The sequence below is a fragment of the Carcharodon carcharias genome, chromosome 14, assembly GCF_017639515.1.
Source record: "Carcharodon carcharias isolate sCarCar2 chromosome 14, sCarCar2.pri, whole genome shotgun sequence".
NCBI lineage: Eukaryota > Metazoa > Chordata > Chondrichthyes > Lamniformes > Lamnidae > Carcharodon > Carcharodon carcharias.
In genome coordinates this window covers 140965299-140988220 of record NC_054480.1, presented here as the reverse complement: position 1 = coordinate 140988220, position 22922 = coordinate 140965299, and the positions used below count along the sequence as shown (strand labels likewise).

Below are 22922 nucleotides of genomic sequence, written 5' to 3'. Positions count from 1 at the left end.
TAGATGGAGAGGTACAATTTCTAACAGAGCTGGGGGTGTTGTCACTAGGCAACTAGACACCTTGGGTACCTCCTGACTCAGGAGTACCCCTTACAGCTACACAGACCAAGATCAACCAACTTGACATCTCTCTGCATCTGAACATTTCTCACCTTTGCAGCTTACACCTTATACACACTGATTTTCACAATTTGAGCTTTAAGGGACACTTAAATAATTCACTTTTAATGTGAATTTGCATGTTTTCGCTACTGCTACTTGGTTTTGATGTAGTTGCACTACTGAAGTTCTACCACTAGATGACAGATTTTGTAAGTTCTGTACTATATAGTGCAGCCAGTCTCTGGTATTCTAATTTCTTCTTCCTGGAGGGTACATTATTTGTAGCTAATCATTTTATTTTCCTTCCAACATTCAAAAGCTACATTTGGATTTTTTTTTTGCACGAGCGTCTGTATCAGCAAAGTCAGATTTTATCCAAGGATGATATTTTTGTTTTGGCCTGAATTAGCTGATCTCAGTTGTGTAGCAATTTATTCTATAGTTAGCTTCAACAGTGTTAGAATAGAATTATAGAAGATTTTTAGCACAGGAAGAGCCCACTTGGCCCATCGTGTGTGTATCTGCCGGCGAGAAATGAGCTACCTAGCCTAATCCCACTTTTAGCATTTGGTGCGTAGCCCTGCAGGTTACGGCACTTGAGGTGCATACCCAGACACCTTTTTAAATGATTTGAGGGTTTCTGCCTCTGCTACTCATTCAGGCAGTGAGTTCCTGAGGTCCACCTCCTCTAACCTTTTTGCCAATCACTTTAGATTTATGCCCCCTAGTCACTGACCCCTCTGTTAAAGTAAATAGGCCCTTCACAATTTTGTACATCTCAATCAAATCTCCCCTCGGCCTCCTCTGTTCCAAGAAGGATAACCGCAGTCTATCCAAACTTTCTTCATGGCTGCAATTCTCCAGCCCTGGCAACATCCTTGTAAGTCTCCTCTGTACCCTTTCCAGTGCAGTTACATCCTTTCTGTGCTGAGGTGACTAGAACTGCACAAAGTACTCACATTGTGGCCTAACTAATGTTTTATATAGCTCCAACATAACCTCCCTATTCTTATATTTAATGCCTCAGCAAATACATGGAGGATTCCATATGCCTTCTTAGCCATCTTATCAACCTCTCCTGCCATCTTCAGGAATCTGTGGACATTCACTCCAAGGTCCCTCTGTGTAACCCTTTGCTGTGTTTGACTTCCCTAAATGCATCACCTCACATTTCTGAGTTGAATTCTGTGTTGCCACTTTTCTGCCCACCTGACCAGTCCATTGATATGAGTGTTGAACTAAGCGGCGGGATGCAAATCAGACAGGCTTCCTTATCCTAACAATAATGTTGAGGCTACTGATATAAATATATACGTGTGGGTAAGATTGGGCTCAGTTGTGATGATCGCATCTGTTGAATAGCCCAGAAATGTTCATTGTCAATCTTCACATATTGGGAAGGGATGTTTGGGTAGGGACACGCAATTGTCTTCAGAAGCAGGGGAGAGGGTCAGCAGTTTTGTTGATCTGAGCTTTATTCATACAAATGGATCTTAAATTTGCAGGGATAGGGGTTCAGTGGTGGTTGTGGTAGGGGGGTGGTGGGAGCAGCAGTGGTGAAGAAAGACAGAAGAATTTCTTTTTTTCTTAAATAAATCAAAACTGCTCTATTGTCCATAATAATCATAGTGGTTTTATTGATGTAGAAAGAGTATTTTGGCTACAGTTTCATTTGTATGAAACTTTCCCTTAAATCATAAGAGTAGCAGGAATATTAAGTGAGCAAAGACAAGCCAGAAAAATGCATATGAAAAGGAAAAAATGCAGTAAAATGATCATCATGGTATTGGCATTACTAAATGAGAGTCTGATGTATTAATGGTTAAAAGCATTCTAATACTACAACATAAGTAAAAATATATGGCTAATCGAAATGATCAATCTTTATAACGAGGCTAATTTTTGACAATTATAATCATTGTTGCTAATATTATTTGCCCAAGGAAGAGGCATTACGTCTTGTGAAGCTGGAGACAAAATAGTGAGAGGAATGAAGAATTTATGAAAAATTTCAGTAATCCTAAGAATTCAAGCATTTAATTTGGATTTGCATTGTGTGATTAATGTGTAATTGGTTTAAAAATTGCTCTTTTTAGTGAAGGATAACTTCTTGGATTAGGGAAAGTGTTTTTACATGAATTTGAATGGAGATCCAATGAACATCACTTGCAAATATGTTTAATGTGTAGAACCTCCTAAAAAGGCAGCTCTGGAAGAAGCTGAGGCCTGATCTGATTGAACGCAGCCTCTTGACTTTTGTTTTTTTAAATTGCAGTACTATTTTGTAAAAAAAAATCTTGCAAAATAGGAGCTTCCTTTACATCGCAGAGTATGCAGATCAGAAACGTGACTACATTTTGGAGTTTCTCTAAAACCTTTCAGTTGAGGAACTTAAGAGGAAGATGTGTTTACTTTGTGCATTATCATGTCTCTGAATGATCTCAAAGCACTCCACAAACAGTGAGTTAGTGTAGACAGACACGCAGCTGTTCTGTGCTCCCAAGGTGTCTCAAACTGTAGTGAGGTGAATAACAAATTGATCTGTTTTTGGTAGCATAAGTTGAGGGAGGGATAGTGACCTGAATCTGAATTCTTTGCTTTTTGAGCAATGATGTGGTATTTAACACCATCTGACTGGCCTGCTACTTTTTCACCCAAGAATACATTACAAATTTAGAACTGGCCTTTCTTTATGCATAATGGAATATTGATAGTTTTGTAGCTTTCCTTAAAAACCTGGAAGTTTGTACTCAATCCCTAGCTATTTTTTACAATTTTATGGAATGTTCTAGTTTACAAAATACTTTTTTCTTGGCTAAAATATTGTCACGTACACGTTTCTCCTTGGAAAATTTGCCAAACTCCGTACTTTATATCTGCTTGCACAGAAACGGGCCATTTGGCTCAACCTGTCAGTGTTGGTGTTTATGCTCTATTTGAGCTGTCTGCCATATTTTTTCATCTAAATCTACCTTCCCCATATGCTTCTCTATGCTCACCTTAAATGCAGATATGCTGTTCGCTTCAACCACTCCCTGTGGTAGCGAGTTTCACATTTTCACCACCCTGGCTAAAGAAGTTTCTGCTGAATTGAAACCTTCCATAATCTTAAATACACCTAGGTCACCCCTGAGCTGCCTTTTTTCAAGAGAAGGGAGACCAGCCTGCCAGTCCTTTCCTGACATGTATACCCGTGCATTTGTGGTATCATCCTTGTAAAACTTCTCTTCATTCTTTCCAGTGCCTCTAATCCTTTTTGTAATTTGGCGACCAGAAATGCATGCATTACTCCAACTGTGGTCTAACCAGTTCTAGCATAACTTCCCTACTTATCAATTCTATACCTCTGCTTGGTTTGCATTTTTTTATGGCCTTGGTACCCTGCGGTGGAAGTTTGTGATTAACGTATTTGTATTCCAAGATCCTTTTGTTTCTCTACCCCACCTAGACTTGTGACCCCCCTGTTCTTCCCATTAAAATGTACTACCTCACATTTATCTGTATTGAACTTTGTTTGCCAATACCCATTCTGAAAGTTTATTAACGTCCTCCTGTAATTTGTTGCCATCTTCCTCAGTCTTGACCATCTCTCTCCACCCCCCCCCCCCCCCCCCCCCCGCCATCCCCAACTGAGCGTTAATCACAAATTTAGAAATTGTTTTGATTCCAAAGTCCAAATTGTTTGTTGAATAGTTGTTGTTGGAATGTACTCTAATTATGTACTGCAGATTGTATAGATAGATTGCATGTGTCAGATTTCTTACTTCAGTGTCTCATTGTTTTGTAAGTTTCTATAGGGTTTAGTGGTGTTATGTAAGTATTTGTGAAAGGGAATAATGGATGTTCATTTGATTTTAAGGTGGCGTCATAAAACACTAGATTAGTTCTAGAAGTGTGGCCTGAACTCTTAAATTGTTTCCAAATTCTTGTTTTGGGAGCGTTTTTTTCCCCAGAGTATGAGATTCTTTTTTTCTCCCAGCTTATTAGATTGCAGCTGTTGCTAAAAGACCTAATGAGTAGCCCTGTAATATTGCTTTTCTTCCTTGTATTGTTCTTGGTATCTCTCACAGCCTGCTGGGCAGACACAGGCTGCTGGCATTACCTGAGCCTGAAGTAAGTTGCGTGTAATTAAAATTCCATGTTTATTTTGAGTATTATTAATTTCTTAATTAATTGCTTAGTCTATGGGGGATAATTAGTCATTTTACTAATGCTGTTTACAGCAGTCTAAACTTTCAATAGGAAAACGAGTGGCCATTTTACCCAAATGCACAGGATTTTGTACTTAATATGCTGTTTAATTACCAGATTATGATATGTAATTTATTTGATTATTTTGTCATGAAATAAATTACATTGGCTTAATCTCTGACTTTGTGGCAGTGTAATTTGTATGTGCATATCAGAGCTGTCAGGCTAATAGTTAAAAGTGACAATTGTCAGCAAGAATGAGGGAACCCATTTAAACATAAGCAGCTGTGTTTCTTAAGGGTGACATGCATCAAAATAGGTTAAACTTTTAAACTGAAATTAATACACGTACTCCTTTATAATTGACCTTTGGTAAGTCAGGTGTGAGAAGAGACTTTGATCATTTCTGTTGTCATCTTCAGAACACCAGTTGATTTCCAGGTCTCTCAGAATTGATAAATACAGGAAATATCTAATTGTCTTAATATAATTACATAATGGTGTTACAGAGTTGTTCTTCTAGACAACTTTTCTTAGTGGACACATTTAACTTTACTTACAAGACAGCAGCAGCAATTACACATGTGCATCAGCTCTATGACTAAAGAGGAACTCTATTACTAGATTTTCCCCGCACTGCTAACACATTAGTTTACACAGATCATGTGATCTTACAATACAGGATTATTCTTAAAGCTACAGTCCGACGTTTATCCGAACTATAATTACTACATTTCCCCCCTTTAACTTTTCTCTGCATTTTGTATTTACAAGGATGTTTATCTCATGACATTACAATATTTACACAGATCGTGAAATTACAAATTCAGTCTTTCAGGTGGTTTCCTGATCCATGTGGAACATTGCAGCTCCATGACTTCAGATTCTTTTGCAGAAAACACATTCTCTGGAACTGCATTAACATCAGGTCCCTCATTAGGAGCATGCAGTTCAATATCTTCCACTCTGACAGAGACATCTGGCATGTCTGCCCTTGGTTGAGCAACTTCAACAGGAAGCACAGGTTCAGCAATGGTTACAGGTGGAACATTGTTTTGGTATCTCCCTTTTTCTTATGACACATTTACAGGTGATCCACCCACCCCTCCACTTCCATGTGATATGATAGTGGTCCCATCACACAGCTTACTTTACCAGGTAACTACTTTGGTCCTCCACCAAAATTCCCTGCAAATACTGTTTCTCCAACAGTAAATTGACACAGCTACGCAAATCATGAGTCGCTTTTTGGTTCCCTTGACTTTTCTCCACCTTCCCCTCCAAATTGGGAAGTATTAGGCTTAGTCTTGTCTGAAGGCGGCGTTTCATCACTAATTCTGCAGGTATTACTCCTGTCGTAGTGTGGGGGGTTGTTCTGTAATGAAATAGGAAACGAGCAAGCCTAGTTTCCGACGATTCACCTGTTAACTTTCTCATGCCTGCTTTAAAATTTTGTACTGCCCTTTCCGCCAGTCCGTTAGATGATGGATGGTATGATGCATTCTTCACGTGGTTGATACTATTGATGCTGACAAATTGTTGAAACTCAGCGCTTGTAAAATCTGAGATGATTACCCCTAGCAATCCATGGATGACGAAGCTCTGGCGTAGTTTTTCTATAGTAGCGTCTGACCTTAGCAGCTTTACCTCATAAATGCCTAACCACTTGGAATGAACATCTATAATCAGGTTCTGCAGAAAGAACCAAAGTAATCTATATGCATTTGTACCCAGGGTCTACCAGGCCACCCCCATGGGTGTAATGGGGCTGCCACTGGTTACTTTTGCAGCTGTTGACATTGCACACCGTGTTTTACCACCCTTTCAATATCGCCATCTGTCCCCGGCCACCAGAGATAACTTTGCACTATGGCCTTTGTTCACGAGATTCCTGGATCGGCACTATGTAGCTCGACTAAGAGTGGTTCCCTTCCTTATGAAGGAACTACTACTCTTGCACCCCATAATAGAATATCATCTTGACTAGTCATCTCGTGTCTTCGATTGAAAAATGGCTTCAATTAATTGGAGACTGATTCCTGGGACCAACCAGTTTGGTGTCTCACTTGAGACAGGACTGGATCACGATTCGTCCAGTTTCTTATCTGCCTAGCACAGACTGGTGAGGAATCTAGGTGATTCATCACTATCACATGTTCTTGGGGAATTGAGACAAGGTCATTGTTCTCTTGCAAAGGAAGGCAGCTCAGGGCATCAGTATTTGCTATCTGAATACCTGATCTGTTTACAAAGGTGTATTCATATGTTGCCAGAATTAGGGCCCATCTTTGTATTTGTGCAGAAACCATGGGAAGTATAGCATTTTCCTCGTTAAACAGACCCAAAAGCGGTTTGTGGTCTGATACTATCGTGAAATGTTGCCCGTGCATGTATTGGTGGAATTTTTTTACACCAAAAATAATTGACAGACCTTTTTCAATCTGAAAATATCCATTTTCAGCTGTGGTAAGTGTCCTGGATGCATAGCCTATTGGCCTCTCTGTGCTATCATTCATTTTGTGAGAGTACTGCTCCCAGTCCATAGGGGGATGCATCACAGGTTACACAAACTCCTTTGTCTGGTCATAATGCACTAACAAATTTTAAGAGTGTAAGAGCTCTTTTAATTTCATGATGGCTTCTTCTTGGGGTGACTCCCAAAAACCAATGCTGGTTCTTTCTTAGCAGTAAATGTTAGCTAGAACTGTTGATAAATTTAGTAGAAATTGCTCATAACTTACCATCCCAGAAATTATTTAAGTTCAGTGATGTTCTTAGGTGCAGGCACCTCTATGATTGCTTTAACCTTCTCTTCAGCAGGGTGTAACCCTTGGGCATTTGCCCAGTGGCCCAAATAAATTTCTACATTTGCCTGAAAAGTGCATTTTTCCTTCTTCAGGTGCAGTCATTCTAAAAGTCATTTCAGGACTTCATCTAGATTAACCAAGTGTTCCTCAGTTATCAGTACATCATCTAGGTAGACCACTACTTGAGGTAGTCCCTGTAGCAAGCTCTCCATTGTCCTCTGAAAAATGGCACAAGCTGAGGAAACACCAGAGGGCAGGTTGTATATTGATATAACCCTTTGTGGGTATTTTTGGTCACAAATTCCCAGGAGGTGTCATCCAGCTCCAGTTGCTGGTACACGTGACTCATGTCCAACTTTGTATACGTTGTCCCTCCTGTTAGTTTGGCATATAGGTCTTCAATCTTGGAACAAGGTACCTGTCCAGTTTGGCTGCTCTCTTGACCGTTAATTTATAGTGCCCACAGAAGCGGACGGTCTGGTCTGGTTTAAGGACAGGGACTGTGGGTGTTGCCCACTCGGAAAACTGAACTGCTTTTATGACACCCAGCGTCTCTAGCCAGTTCAACTCAGCGTCAACCTACTCTCTCAGGGCGTATGGTAGTGGTCTTACTTTTAAGAAGCAAGGGTTTGCTTGTGGGTCCGCATAAATCTTGGCTTGTAGGCCTTGAATTTTTCCCAGTTCATCCTTGAAGATGGTATCATTTTTTTTTTCGTAGCACTCTTAGCCACTCTGCTCGCAACTGGAAGATTTCGGATCAGTTTAATCTCATTCAACTAACCATGCCCAAGAAGGCTTGGAGCTTCATGTTCTATCACCATCACTGGTAGCTGTGCCGATTGGTGTCTATAATAAACAGTTACTCTGGTGATACCTTTGACCTGGATTTCATCACCTGTGTATGTTTTAAACTTGGCAGATGATTGTTACTAATTTAATTGTTGATCACCGCCTTTATTTAAATACCTGAAAGTGGGTTGTCCTATTACAGTGGTAGAAGCACCCATGCCTACTTCCATTTTTAAGGGTTTACCATTCACTTGCACTGTGACAACAATTGGCTCTGTCTTCCCAACTTTCATGTTAAATAATGAATAAATGTTAGAATTGGTTGTTTCTGGCTGCTCTACACTATATATTTCATTGGTCTTCGGTTATTATTGGAAGTCTGTTTAAATCTCGCTTTGCACTGTTTCATTGTGTCCACTTCTGTGGCAAAAATAGCATTCTACTTTTTTAAATTGCCAATCGCTAGAAGATTGGATGTTTCCACATTGATGAAAATCAGTTTCTGATTTTGTTGCTAAGCGGCATTTTGCGCCCCCTTGAATAGTTTGTGAATCCCTTACCGTGCTTTCCATCACTAGCGCTATTTATAAATCTTTCTTAAAGTCAAGATTCACTTCAACCAGCAATCTTTGCTGAATAGCATCCTCCTGCACACCACATACCAAATGATCCCTGAGCATGTCATTCAAGGTTTCACCAAAATCACAAATTCCGTTAGTTGTTTTAATTTCGCCACGTAAGGAGCAATGGTCTTCCCTGGGGCTCTCTTCCATGAATTGAGCCTGAACCTCTGCATTGTGACTGAGGGCTTGGGTTGAAAATGTACCTTAATGAGGTCTACAAATTCACTGAAAGTCTTTGAATGCGGGGCACTTGGGGCTGTCAAGCTTCGAATTGGGCTATGGGTCTCGCTCCCACCAATACTCAGAATTGCTCACTTTTCCTACCCTGTGATTTTGTTGGCTTGAAGGAAGAACGCAAGGCGTTCTATATAATGAGACCAATCATCTGTGGCTGGCTCAAAGGGATCAATTCCGCCAAACTCTGGCATTTCAGATGAGTATATCTTTTCTATTTAATGAACTTAGATATTCTTAATCGTTGGGCGAGGTACAGCACTATATCTGATTTACCTTTGTCGCCAGTTAGTTATAGAGTTGATCTTCCAGACAACTTTTCTTAATGGACACATTTAACTTTATTTACAAGACAGCAGCAGCAACTACACGTGTGCATCAAACTCTATAATTAAAGAAGAACTCTCCCCTGGAGGTTCCCCGCGCTGCTTTCACATTGCTTTACACAGATCATGTGATCTTACAACACGAGATTATTCTTAAAGCTACAGTCCTATGTTTACCTAAACTATAATTACTACAAATGGTTTAAATTATTTTGTATCAATTATGTATTTTCATATGCATTAGATGTTTCAGAATTAAGAAATAAACCCAGAGGGAAAATCTTAGGGCAAGTAAAATCTTAGGGCAAGTAAAACTAAATGCTGAGTGCCAGAGGATATTTATTTTGTACATTTTCAAATTTTCTGACATTTGTCGATCCAGTAGTTTTTTTGTCATTTTGTAACGGGCAATATCCTCCTGAATTATTTTTAAAACCAGTGGAATTATTTTAGAAAATGTTTGACCTGAGACAGCATAGTTGCCATTTTTAGTTAGCCCATCCTTACATCGGGCTCTCTGACTGAGGACAGGACAATTGGGTATGTTGTGGCAAGTCACTTTTCTGTGAGTGGGTATTAGCATCTTCCCTGTACTGGACTTCACTCTTAGTGTTGACATGAAAATACTCAAGTTCAGTGCCATCCGGATCTAAAGTACTTTTCCCAGGGGATTTATCACATTGTTTAAATTTGCCTCGCTGACCTGGGATTGCTATATGTAGTCACACAAAGCTCAAGTAAAAAAATTGTTACATTTGCAAGATTGATCCTTACAACTTGAGTGCAAACATTCAACCCAAAAAAGCCAAGCATAAATACCGTTGTTTATATCACAGTATGGATGGCATTGATCAGTCTCAATGCTTTGAGTAGGAGTTGCATTTGACCTTTCCACCTAATTGTTAAATTATTTCCTCTCTTAACAGCTGTTTCTTTATGTTGGCAGGACGAACTGTGTGTCATGAAGTTGATTGTTTGACCTTCATTTGGGAAGAAGACAACACTGTACAGTTAAATGGGTTGAATTTATAAAAATAAATATATAACAACCAATCTGTCTGCTTTCTTAATTCGCAAAAAATATTCTTAAGCTTTTATTTCTGCCATCACTCCCTGAGCTATTCATTGGTGTAAGTCACGCTTCCATATGACTCGTCCAAGTGATCATTATACATATGTGAGAGTTGGTGAGTGTCAGCAAACTGCTAGACTTGAGAAACTTCACAGCTAAATCAGGTATTATCTTTGGTCAGTGCAGAGTTGAAGTGTTGCCTCTACCACCACTGGAGTTGAGAACTGCTTACATTCATGAGGAATTAAAGCACGGTCCTGACTGGTCTGTAAGGCACAACTGCTTGATAAACTTTAAGCCAGTACTTCCCAAACTATTTTCCACGTGACTCCATTTTAACATTTGAAGATTAACACAATCCTATACGCCAGCTAAAACAAAAAGGCAAGGAAGCATTGTAAAATTTAGTATATAATTAAAGATTGTATATTATAGATCAACACATACATCATATAATATGGAAATCTGTATTTTAATCTACTTCGTAAAAATATTATTTCATATACTTATGCAGGTTTCAGTCAAACTCTCCATATTCCCCATGACAAAAGAATCAGTGAAAGCTTCCTGGCCCAGGACAGCTGTGCAGGGGCCATGTGACACTTTACCCCCTATAGAAATGGTGGCCGTTGACCTGGGCCTATCACTGGGCGAAGCCTCACTCTGCAAAAATGCATGACTGGTTTTTTTATTCGGGATTTGCGGCCTACGCTATGTTTATGAAACCTCCATGCCGACCTGCCAGTTCCATCGCCTTTCTCTGCCACCTGTTGGAGAGAGACTGAAAGACAAGCAGGGCAAGGGCAGGGCTGGACACCACCCGCGCCTCTGTGCTGGTGCAGGACGCAGTCTCGGAGGAATGGGAGCTACAAAGCCAACCGCTGAATTTGAGGCTGCAACACAGCTTGGGAAGTGTTGCCTTAAGGCCACCCAGGAAGCCCAAGTTCTGATTTTTAATTGATCTCTTCCCTGAAAAAAAAATTGGTTGCGTTCGCACAAAAACTGGTTTGTACATTCTAGTAGTGTCATGTATTGCTGTTAATATACTTTGGTTTATAAATAGTTAGGTTTAATGGTATAGTATGGATGCTACTGGGAAGGTGTAGACCTTATTCTGTGATCATCTTTTCTACTTTGTTCTGCCAAAGTAGTTTGGCAAGTATGAACTTGCATCGTAAAATCGCATTGTCTTAAATCTGCTCAGGAAATGGTGCTTGAGAGGTTTCACCTATCCATTGTAAAACCCACTGTGATTTCAAATTGTCAGTCATGTTTCCTATTGGAAATGTTATGGGGTGTGAAGGGAAGGCAGGTTTTATATGGTGACTTCATATTGTGTTGATTCAGCAAAACAGCTATTGAGATGTCTAGCTTGAGATTTTTGAGAAAATTTATAATATGAACTGTTCCATTAACTTTTCATTCATTTATGGGATGTGAGCTTCGCTGGCTGGGCCAGCATTTATTGCCCATCCCTAGCTGCCCTTGCGAAGGTGGTGATGAGCTGCCGCCTTGAACTGCTGCAGTCCATATGCTGTAAGTACACCCACAGTGCTGCTAAGAAGGTAGTTCCAGGACTTTGACCCAGCAACAGTGAAGGAATGGCAATATATTTCCAAGTCAAGATGATGAGTGACTTGGAAAGGAACTTCCAGGTGACGGTGTTCCCATCTATCTGCTGCCCTCGTCCTTCCAGATGGTGGTGGTTGTGAGTTTGGAAGGTGCTGTTGAAGGAGCCTTGGTGAATCACTGCAGTGCATCTTGTAGTTGGCACACCCTGCTGCTACTGTACGTGGGTGGTGGAGGGAGTGAATGTTTGTGGATGTGGTGCCAATCAAGCAGGCTGCTTTGTCCTGGATGGTGTCAAGCTTCCTGAGGGGTGTGGGAGCTGCACTCATTCAGGCAAGTGGAGAGTATTTCATTACACTCCTGACTTGTGCCTTGTCGATGGTGGACAGGCTTTGGGAATCAGAAGGTGAGTTACTTGTCACACAATTCCTAGCCTCTGACCTGCTCTTGCATCCACAGTATTTATATGGCTAGTCCAGTTCAGTTTGTGGTCAATGGTAACCCCCCAGAATGTTGATAGTGGGGAATTTGGTGATGGTAATGCCATTGAACATCAAGGGGCAATGGTTAGAATCTCTCTTGTTGGAGATGGTCATTGCCTGACACTTGTGTGGTGCGAATGTTACTTGCCACTTAGCCCAAGCCTGAATATTGTCTGGGCCTTGCTGCATTTGAACATGGACTGCTACCTGACGAGTCACAAATGGTGCTGAACATTGTGCAATCATCAGTGAACATCCCCACTTCTGCCCTTATGATGGAAGGAAGGTCATTGATGAAGCAGCTACATACGGTTGGGCCAAGAACACTACCCTGAGGAACTCCTGCAGTGACGTCTGACCTCCAACAACTGCAACCATCTTCCTTTGTGCTAGGTATGAATCCAGCTAGTGGAGAGTATTCCCCCAATTCCAATTTTGCTAGGTGTCCTTGATGCCACACTCCGTCAAATGCAGTCTTGATGTCAAGGGCAGTCACTTACCCCACCTCGGGAGTTCAGCTCTTTTGTCCATGTTTGAACCAAGGCTGTAATGAGATTTGGAGCTGAGTGGCCGTAGTGGAACCTAAACTGGTTGTCAGTGAGCAGGTTATTGCTAAGCAAGTGCTGCTTGATAATACTGTTGACTACCCCTTCCATTACTTTGATGATGGAGAGTAGACTGATAGGGTGGTAATTGGCACGATTGGATTTGTCCTGCTTTTTGTGTACAGGACATACCTGGGCAATTTTCCACATAGCTGGGTAGATGCCGGTGTTGGAACAGCTTGACTAGGGATGTGGCAAGTTCTGGAGCACAGGTCTTCAGTACTATTACCAGAATACTGTCAAGGCCCATAGCCTTTGCAGTATCCAGTGCCTTCAGCCGTTTCTTGATGATGTGCGGAATGACTTGAATTGGCTGAAGATGCTGGGAACCTCTGGAGGAGGCTGAGATGGATCATCCACTTGGCACTTCTGGCTGAAGATTGTATCAAATGCTTTTGCACTGATGTTCTGGGCTCCTGCAATATTGAGGATGGGGATATTTGTGGAACCGCCTCCTGTAGTGAGTTGTTTAATTGTCCACTGCAATTCACGACTGCAGAGCTTAGATCTGATCCGTTCGTTGTGGGATTGCTTAGCCCTGTCTATCACTTGCTGCTTATGCATACAAGTAGTCGTGTGTTATAGCTTCACCGGGTTGGTGATGCTCCTGGCATGCCCGCCACTCTTTATTGCTTGATGGTAATGGTAGAATGGGGGATATCCTGGGCCATGAGGTTGTAGATTGTGTTTGAGCAAATACTGCTGCTGTTTTTCCTTGTTGGTTCCCTCACCATCTGCTGCAGACCCAGTCTATGTCATTTAGGATTCGGCCAGCTCAGTTAGTAGTGGTGCTACCAAGACACTCTTAGTGATGGACATTGAAGTTCCTGACCCAGAGTGCATTCTGCATCCTTGGTGCTTCCTCCAAGTGGTGATTCATCAGCTGAGGGAGGGTTGTGGTAATCAGGTTTCCTTGCCCATGTTTGGCCTGATGCCAAGTGACTTCATGGGATCTGGAGTCGATGTTGAAGACTCCCAGGGCAACTCCCAACTGTATACCACTGTGCTGCCACCTCTGATGGGACAGGAAATACCCAGGTGGTGTCGATGACATTATCTGATATTTAGGTATGATTCTGTGAGGATGACTATGCCAGGCTGAGACAGCTCTCCCAACTAGCCCTGCCCCCCATGTTAGTAAGGGATCTTTTCAGGGTTGACAGGGCTGCGTTTGCCGTTGTCGTTTCTCGATACTGGGTGGTCCGTCTGCATTGGTTTGATACAATTGAGTGGCTTGTTAGGCCGTTTCAGAGGGCATGTAAGAGTTGACTCCAGGCCCACAGGGTTATGATTATTTGTAGGCATACCAAGGACGACAGATTTCCTCCCCATATCATTAGTGGATCTGGTTTTACAACAATCGACAATGGTTCTGCGGTCATCGTTAGACTTTTAATTCCAGATTTTTATTGGGTTCAAATTCCACCATGGCGGGTTCGAACCCCAGTCCTCAGGGCATTACCCTACATCTCTAGATTAGTAGACAATACCGCTACTCCACTGCCATCCCACTAATACCTAGTGTGAAAATCTTTGGATGATTTCCATGGTATGTTTTCCCTTGTTCCCTAAGGGTTTGATTGGTAATTATACCACATGTTTTAGGGAAGCTGACAGATTGATTTCCATTCTATAAGCTAATCAGGAAGTTGGGCACTACATTTTATTCAATATCCTTGGGCTGGAAGGTTAAAAAAACAAATGTTGGGGGTCCACTGTTATTTATTCTAAGTGTCCTGCATGAAATGCATGCTTTGTAGATGTTGGGTAAAGACAGGAACGAGCACAGCTGTGATTTCTGTCCTGGTTAACCATCACCTGTGGGGGAATTACTTGCTGGCCCAGTGTTGACAACACACAAAGGTTGTCACTTGGGTGTGGACTGTGTCACCACCTTTGGGAGAGAAACAGAGAAAATTCTCCAGCAAGGACTCATTAGAACTCGAGGTTTCATTTTCTTTATGTAAATCATATTTGATGTTGATGGACCTCTGTCAAAAACAACTGTTTCCATCAACAAAAAATAATTAGCTTCAGTATCTTTTGTGTTTATTGCTTAGCGGTATTGGTGACATAGAGAAGGAATAGACGGACTTGGTGTGTGTTATTGAGTCTGGCCACAGGAGAAGGATAATTTGATGTGCTGCCTCTGTCGGGCTTGACTCCCAGCTGGTTTTAGCTGATTTAATTGTTCACTCAGTTTTTAAACATACTCTATGCTGCTACTCTTGCTTGGAGCTTCTTCTACCACGAGGTCTGTCATGACATGTTGCACTTGTCTGTCTTCTGCAATCCTCATACACCCACTGTAGCTTGTTTGAAACTGTTCTGTGATGTCTGTCATCCAACTACGCCTAGGTCAACCCCCCTTTCTGATGTCCTCCACTTTGCCAATGAGAGGAGATCTCTGTGGCTTTTCAGCTCTGATTGAGTGGCCGAAGTACATAGTGTGGCAGATAGAAAATTTGTAAATTGTTTTTGAAATAGTAACAGATTGAACCTGAAGTGGAGTTAACCTGTTACGGGCAAAGCAAGTATTTGAATTTGCCCCTTTGTTTCTATGTGGGGATACATCATGACTTGTTAGGCCAAAGTAGTTGTACACTACTGAATTATAGGAATCTGATATTCAAATCCATAAGTGAAATGCATTCAGCAGTGTTAATTTGTCTTTGTATAAAGCAAATTAATTTCAAGTATATTTCAATAAAAGATATACCCAAAGTTGGTTTTGGATGTGGTTAGTCAAACTTGTGTGCCACCAGAACCCAGGAGGTGCAAATCACCGCGGGGTGAGGCGCGGGTGCCGAGCTTATTGTAAATTGAGTTCTCATCATTGTCCAGACTGAGCAGCCAGAGTTTCAGACCTGAAAGCCCTGCTTTTTTTAAAAAAAAAAGAGAAAATTGGAACAGTCAGGTCAGTGTCACTGACAGTTGTGGCGCTGCTGCCTCTGACCGGGCAGCTTCGTTGTTCTGATTTTTACTAAAAGCCCGCTGGGAAACCACAAAGCTGCCTGAAGGTCAATAGCAGCCTGAAATAATATAAATGATTGGAGCTTGTCCTGGACGTCACCATGTACATATGGTGCAATGTGCAGCTGATGTTAATGAGGCAATTGCTGGATTCAGTGTTATAAATAGCTAATGGGATATTTCCTGTCAAATTAAAAATATTGCACCATGATGTTAAGATCTGTACTTACCGGTTTGCTTAATAGTCATGTTGGGATCATCTATAGGGGCCACCCAAATTAACCCTGTATTATATTTTTGCTGCCTTAATAACGACCCATGCTGCATACATATCAAACGATATTTGTAACCAGAAGCCAACAATGGGTGGTGTTATTTTGCTAGGACCTTTCTGGGATTAGTGAATCTTGAAGGGGGAAAAAAAAAATCCATGATGGTATGGGGGGAGATAGGGGCCCCAGAAATAGAAGAAGCACCAGGGCCTATGATTTCTCTCCTTGGCCCTGCATACCACCCAGTTGAGAATATTCACAGGGCCCACACTTATGCTAGTATCTAAGCTAACTCCTCTCTGTTTAATGTACTAGCAGATATAATGACCACTCACGAGTGAATTTCTGCACACCTTCAACTACATAATCTGTATGGAGATAGTAGTACTTGTTAGCAACACAAACACTTGAAGCCCCTGTCTCTATGGAATCGTGATTTCTTCCTGGCCGTGGGACTGAGTAAGAGTATGATGGGGCTTTTACTCCTGCAGCTGCAACGTGCGTGAAATTCACCACCCCATGCACTCGATTGCCCTGGTCATTGGTCTCTTAATCAGTGACAAACCATTCCACAAATCTTCATGAGAACTCTTTTAGGTTCCAAATCATGACACTTCACCCAAGGGCCTGATACCTCAATGAAAAATTGATTCAACAGGCACTGACTTCACACTGAATGAATCCACCTTGATAAACCCTTGTGTCACTGTGACCATCTTGCCCTAGCTACTGAAAGATACTACTGAATATCCCTCTAAATGAGAGACTTGTAGGACCAGAAGTGCAAAATGACTGGCAACATGGGATTAACCAGAATAAGAATCTAACATATGAAATATAACGTGGATGGACAAGCCCTTGACCCGTCAGTGTCTACAACGCATCTCTGAATTTCTCAGTCACTAATTTAACCTTTTTATTTGGTTCATCATAATTGTTTCCCCTGAGAGCAGTTGGAACGTATTAGATAACAAGACAGCAGATGCCCTTGATCATCCATTCCCTTGTAGAATTTCAACTTGTTGATCCAGAAATATTTCTATTCATCTCCCTTTCTTGAAGAAGAGGCTCCTATGTTCCCAGGATGATAGAATTCATTATCTTCTATGCTCATAGATACAAAAATGCTGCAAGCGCTTCTGTTCTTTTCCAATGCCACAATTAATTCAAAGGGTTTATGCCGAGGAGTCAAATGTCCTGATAATCTGTTAATGGCCTCATAAACTGTAATTTATTTCGACCTAACCAGCAGTGCTGTTCTACCACCCTAGTGGAGAAATCCAATTTCATCTGGAAAGAGACATTATTGTCCTCTTACTTTGTCTACTGATTGAAGTATCATGTCTGTTGTACAAATTTCCTTATACCAATTTTTGTTAATGGATTGACTTTTTGTTTTGGTAGTGGGTGGGGGGGGTGAACATATTTACTCCAATTGGGTGTGTGTCAGCCTTGTACACTGTGCAGAGAATAGTGTAAGAGAAGACCCTACCAAGTTAGGAATGTATTTCAGTATTGTAAGCACTGACTTTGTTGAAGTCTAAACATTTTTGCACGATTATTAACTTTGAAGATTAGGCTGAATTTATACAAGATCAATAATATTTTAAAAGTGAAATGGGTAACAAACATACTTTACACTTAAAAGAAAAGCAAATTACTGTGAATGCTGGAAATCTGAAATATAAACAGAGCACTGAAAAAACTCAGGTCTGGCAGCATCTGTGGAGAGGGAAACAGAGTTAACTTTTTGAGTCAAGTATGACTTCTTCATATTCAACTCAACGTTACCTCTGTTTCCCCTCTCTTCACACGTGCTGCCAGACCTGTTGAGTTTTTCCAGCATTTTTGTTTTTATTTTGTAATTAGAAATATTGTTTCTCACATCTTAATATATTTTGGAAATCAGGTTCTTCCTGTTTAGTGGTTTGTGAGGTATAATGTCAATTGTGATTTTTTTTCTCATTATTTCCTTAATCTTTTGGTTGATTTTTGGTGACTGTACATTTCTTTTAACATAAAAGTTGCCCTCTTTGTCATGCATAAACCTGAGTGACCACGCTTTGCATAGTTCTGATTGTAGCTGTTTGCAGATTGCTTGCTCTGACTCGTGACCAATTAAGAATTTCTGCTGTAACTTTGGAGATAATTACAAAGTAAATATATCCCCGAAACATGACACAAGCATTGTATGTGATAATCTTTGCGTCAGTACACCCCCAGTGTTCCCAATTTATGTTTGTTTTCTGTCGCAGTTATCTCAGTGCCTTACTGTGACTGAGCAATATTCACCACACCTTACAGAAGTGCAGATTTCAGATTTACAGATCTTTACTTGTGTAAGTTATAAGATGTATTTTTTTAATAAAAGAAAGCAGCAGTTTATTTTAATCCAGTTGATTCCTCTTTTACTCAATTGTATTATGTAATTGTTGACCCATATTGAAGGAAGTAGTGCAACAATATCTTCTGGAGTACTACATAAGGTTAATATGTGGAATAATGTATACCTGGAAGAATTATATGATTTTAATTCCAGGGTTTAGTGTTTATCTTCTCTCATGTATGCCACCTGGACTCTAAAATTAAACCAACATTTATTTATTCAAATACAATTGCATTTTTTTAGAACATATATTCATTGCGGTATTTTACCCAGTTTACCCTCCAGTTTTTGTAATGGATAATTTTATAGTACTTACATATATGGCCAATGTTTTTATATTCACAATGGAGCTATCCCAACAACCATCATTACCATTGATTTTTTGATCTCAACAGCATCACAGAAGCCTGGCATATCTCATAGGGAATTGGAGAGAGATTCAGCTTAAATATCTTCCCCTTTTCTCACTGGCTTGAGTGGTCACCAAATGTGTCGTATAAGGAGAGTGAGGGAAAGAAGAAAAAATATAGCTTTAAGAATGTTACCTTCAGGCAAATACAAAAAAAAAGTTTGTATCTTTTTTGAAGAATTCCAACAAATTGTGTACCTCTGATGATACCCTCTCATATCTGCTTTAATGCTGCAATTACTTTTTGTTTGTTAGCCGGTGTGGCCACACTGAAAACCGTGGGCAAATTCACCTCCATAGACTCAGCCTTAACATGAACTTTGATGATCATATAACTTCAACTGCACATCTTAATTGTGCTCCTTCACGTACTTCTAGAAACAGCAGCAGTCTCCAAACCAATTTTCCTCACTAGATACTTGATATATACAAGGGGAGGAGGGCAAGTAAGAATCCAAGTGCTGTTAGACAATACCGATTCTTTGTGGTAGGACCACTATCCCCCCCACACAGTGAATTCCCAGACTGAACCATTTCCATTGTTGGGAAATGCCATAAAGTGGGAGGGGCATCTTGGTAATACTGGTAGAGAACTGGGGTTAGATAAATTACTCACCATCTTCCTGGCCAAAGGGAGTCAACAGGAAAATAGAAATAAAATACCTTTCTTATTTTTATCTGATTTTAAGGCTTACTGAAAATTAGTTCTTTCAATCATTTATTGACTTGTGTTTTGGCTTTCCTTCTCTAGTTTCATATCTAACCTTTGTCACTGATAATAGCATCACTTACAATCATGCATTTTTGCATTTTAGCAAGACATGTTCTAGCTGAATTATGAGTTGAATATTGTAGTTTAAGCAGTCACTGCAATGACCTTAACACATCACACAGAAGCCTTAAAGCTAATCAGAGCTTTTGGCATGCTTAACCATATGGTGCTCGTGTTTATTCAGCAGTCTTAACAGTTTAATTTATTCATAAATAAAATCTGCTCATCTGTCTACCTTCAAGGGAGCCAAACAGTCAGGGAACACTGGTCCAATCCACATCGTTGGATCAAGAGGTTCTGCACAGGAGGCTGGGAAGCTGGCATTGGACTGCTGTTAACTCCTAAAATTGACTTTTATACTCATTAGGTTATTCACGACTCCTTTTCTAAGGGTGATTTCAAAATTTTTCAGCACTACTCTTAGATAGTGTTATTTGTTGAGTGGTGGTTTGAGCTGTTTTTCTTTGGCCATGGTAACATGTGGAAATACTCATGTTAGATGATTGATCTGTCAGTTTTCTTCAGGCATTCCTAATTAATTGGGTCAGCACTACCCTTTGTGGATATCGAAGAAAAACATTTTTCTGTAAAAACTGGCGCTCCAGAAGAAATCAGTTTCCTTCCTACATTTGTCTGATTTTGACACAACACTATACTCAAAAATTTAACGTCACCACAATAATTTGAAGGTGAGAACTTTTATTACCATCCAAGTAAGATTCAAAACAGACTTTAATTCCCCCTAGCAATCTGTTGCTTAATCGATTTGCATACAGGTGCTGAGTGCAGAATAATGCAGTTCTTAACCTGTATTTTAAATGATTAACAATTGTCTAAAATTAGCGAAAGGAGAACAACAGATAAATGTGTTAACAGCATGATATTGGAAGAAATTAGAGCCTCTAGGAGCCACTTGGCTGGATGGTAATACTCTCAGAGCTGATTATATGATCCTGAGAACAATTCACACCATTCCCAACTTTTGCTGGGACTTCATGCAATCTAGGTTTACGCCTCAGTGTGCTTTTGAAGGTGCTTATGAGACATTAAAGGGTCCTGATTCTCTGTTCAGGTGGATGCAACAAATCCCTTGGCCATATTGAAAGTGCAGAGGAGTTATTCTAATCTCCTGGCTAATATCTATCCCGGAACGTTAGTAAAACAGACGATTTGATCATTTTTGAAGTTTATTTGATCATTTTTGAGGGACCTAGTGTGTAAATTGGTCGGCATATCACCCAAGAAACAACATCGAGCACCCTGTCAAAGTACTTTGGATCTGAAGTGATTTGGATTATCCTGACAATGTGCAGGAGACTATGCGAATAGAAGTTGTTTCTTTCATTTTTGATATGTAATTGTTACTTCTGTGAGTGCTAGGGATGAGAAAAGGGTAGCAGGCTTATGTACGCTTTGATTTTTTTCAAACGTGCTTTTGGGGAGTAAAGTAAACAAAAACACACTCTTGCGAAATGGTAAAACTTATGGATCTGCGTCCAGATAACTTTAGGATGAATCAAGTGAGCTGATAGTGTCAGCACTTTCACTGCAATTGCAACAAGGGGGTGATTTTACATTATGTTTGATAAATCAAAATAGGTTAAAACTTTTGTGGGATAGGATTGCAGGTGTCATGCCTTTTCCTGAATGACAGTAAATTTGTGGCCTTTCAGAGTTTCGGGTACCCTTTTGAAAAGGGATGATAATTGTAATACCCTTATTGCGAAAGTGACCGGAAATTCTAAGTACTGTTCACACTGAGTCAATGTATGCTGGTCACACCTGAGTCAAGGCATTGCAAATTTTGGGTTCTGCAACTGGGCAGCCACGCCAGTGCAGCATTGTCTCTCCAGACACTGCAGGATGTTTCAATTGTGATGCATTATAAAAGTCTGAAATCTGCCACATTATTTCAATGGTGCAGAGAGTGAATCATACATGAGTGACTGTGCATTGCAGAACTGGAACGGGGTGTAGACCTCTTGAAACCTGGAGCAGTTCATCCAGTCAAGTTTATACTTGGAGCGCTTTCAAAATGCTAGTCAATTTCGGTTTTCAACTACTGATTCCTGGACTTTTTGAAAAGGCCTTAAGTGTTCAATGAGCTATCAACAGAAAAATATTTTTAGGTTTCCTGTTTCTTGCAATAGAAAGGCTTTAAGGGAAATTAACTTAGTTCATTTATACACAGAGAAAATTCTTTGTGTTTGAACCCATAAGCCATGTTCAAGTCATTTTCTATTTGATTTTATTACAGCTGAAATGTGTGGTTGACTCTTAAATGCCTTCTGAAATGGCCTAGAAAGCCACTCAGCTCAAGGGCAATTAGGGATGGTCAACAAATGCTGGCCTTGCCAGTGACACCCACATCCCATGAAAGAATAAATAAAAAAAAAAAAGTGCAGGTTTAATTACAAGGCAAAGCCATAGTGAGTTCATTAGTGAATTGCTGGTAGGGCACACCCAGATAAATATGGCTTGAGGCTCCTACACATATCATTCATGTTGTATAATGTACAGCAGTGATGCAAGGTCCAGCCATGTACTTTTTTTTGTTCTAAGTGAATAAAGTACACAATTCCCAAAATCATGAAGGATGTGTGGCCAGATTCCTTTTATATTTAATTCTTCGTTTGCTAGCAGCTGGCCTCTGCTACCTAGGCATGCTTGACTGGGATTTGAAGCTGGGGTCATGATGATAGTGGTAGCCTGAAGGCAGAGTTCTTCATGGACCTAATGTGGCTCAAAATATATAGATGAAAGCCCACCATATTTTTCCAAGTAAACTAATGTCAAATTCACTCATTTATATTTGCTGGAAAATAATCCCTCCCTTACAGTGGAAAATAATGTCACTGAGGTGCTTGAAACTTAAGTTGTAAAAATAATCAAAAATACATCGCACAAATCAGACAACTTGAAGGACTGTATCTGCTGCTGGTGATTTGCAATAAATTACAGATGCACATCCTGCCAAGAGTTGGAATTGAGGTCAATACCTTGTGCTTCCTATTAATATTGCAATAAAACCTGATATTTACACAAACCCTAAAAATAAAATCTAAATTCAAATAAGATTCCTCACTGCTAGAAACTGGTCATTCTGCGATAAGTCATAGAAGCAGAAATTGGTATTCATCACACCTGTAAAACAGGTGCAGAGTATAACTACTTTAACGGAGGACTAGCCCGTTCTCATTCTGCATTGGCCCCATCTATAAATTGGTGAAGCTGTTTTTTCAGATGGCCAGGAGGTTGCTAGATTCTCCCAAGTGGCAGCTCCAGCCTTATGCCCCTTCCCACGATCTAC

General features: G+C 40.4%; 1 protein-coding gene across 1 annotated transcript in view; it reads left to right on the top strand.

Moving 5' to 3' along the window:
• The window catches only part of atp5f1d (ATP synthase F1 subunit delta), a 34607-nt gene extending 24482 nt beyond the window's left edge, over nt 1–10125 (top strand). Inside the window, exon 5 of the mRNA XM_041205177.1 lies at nt 10019–10125. The gene's annotated coding sequence lies outside the window, so the exon portion shown is untranslated. The remainder of the gene's footprint in view (nt 1–10018) is intronic.
• Nucleotides 10126–22922: the final 12797 nt, after the last annotated feature.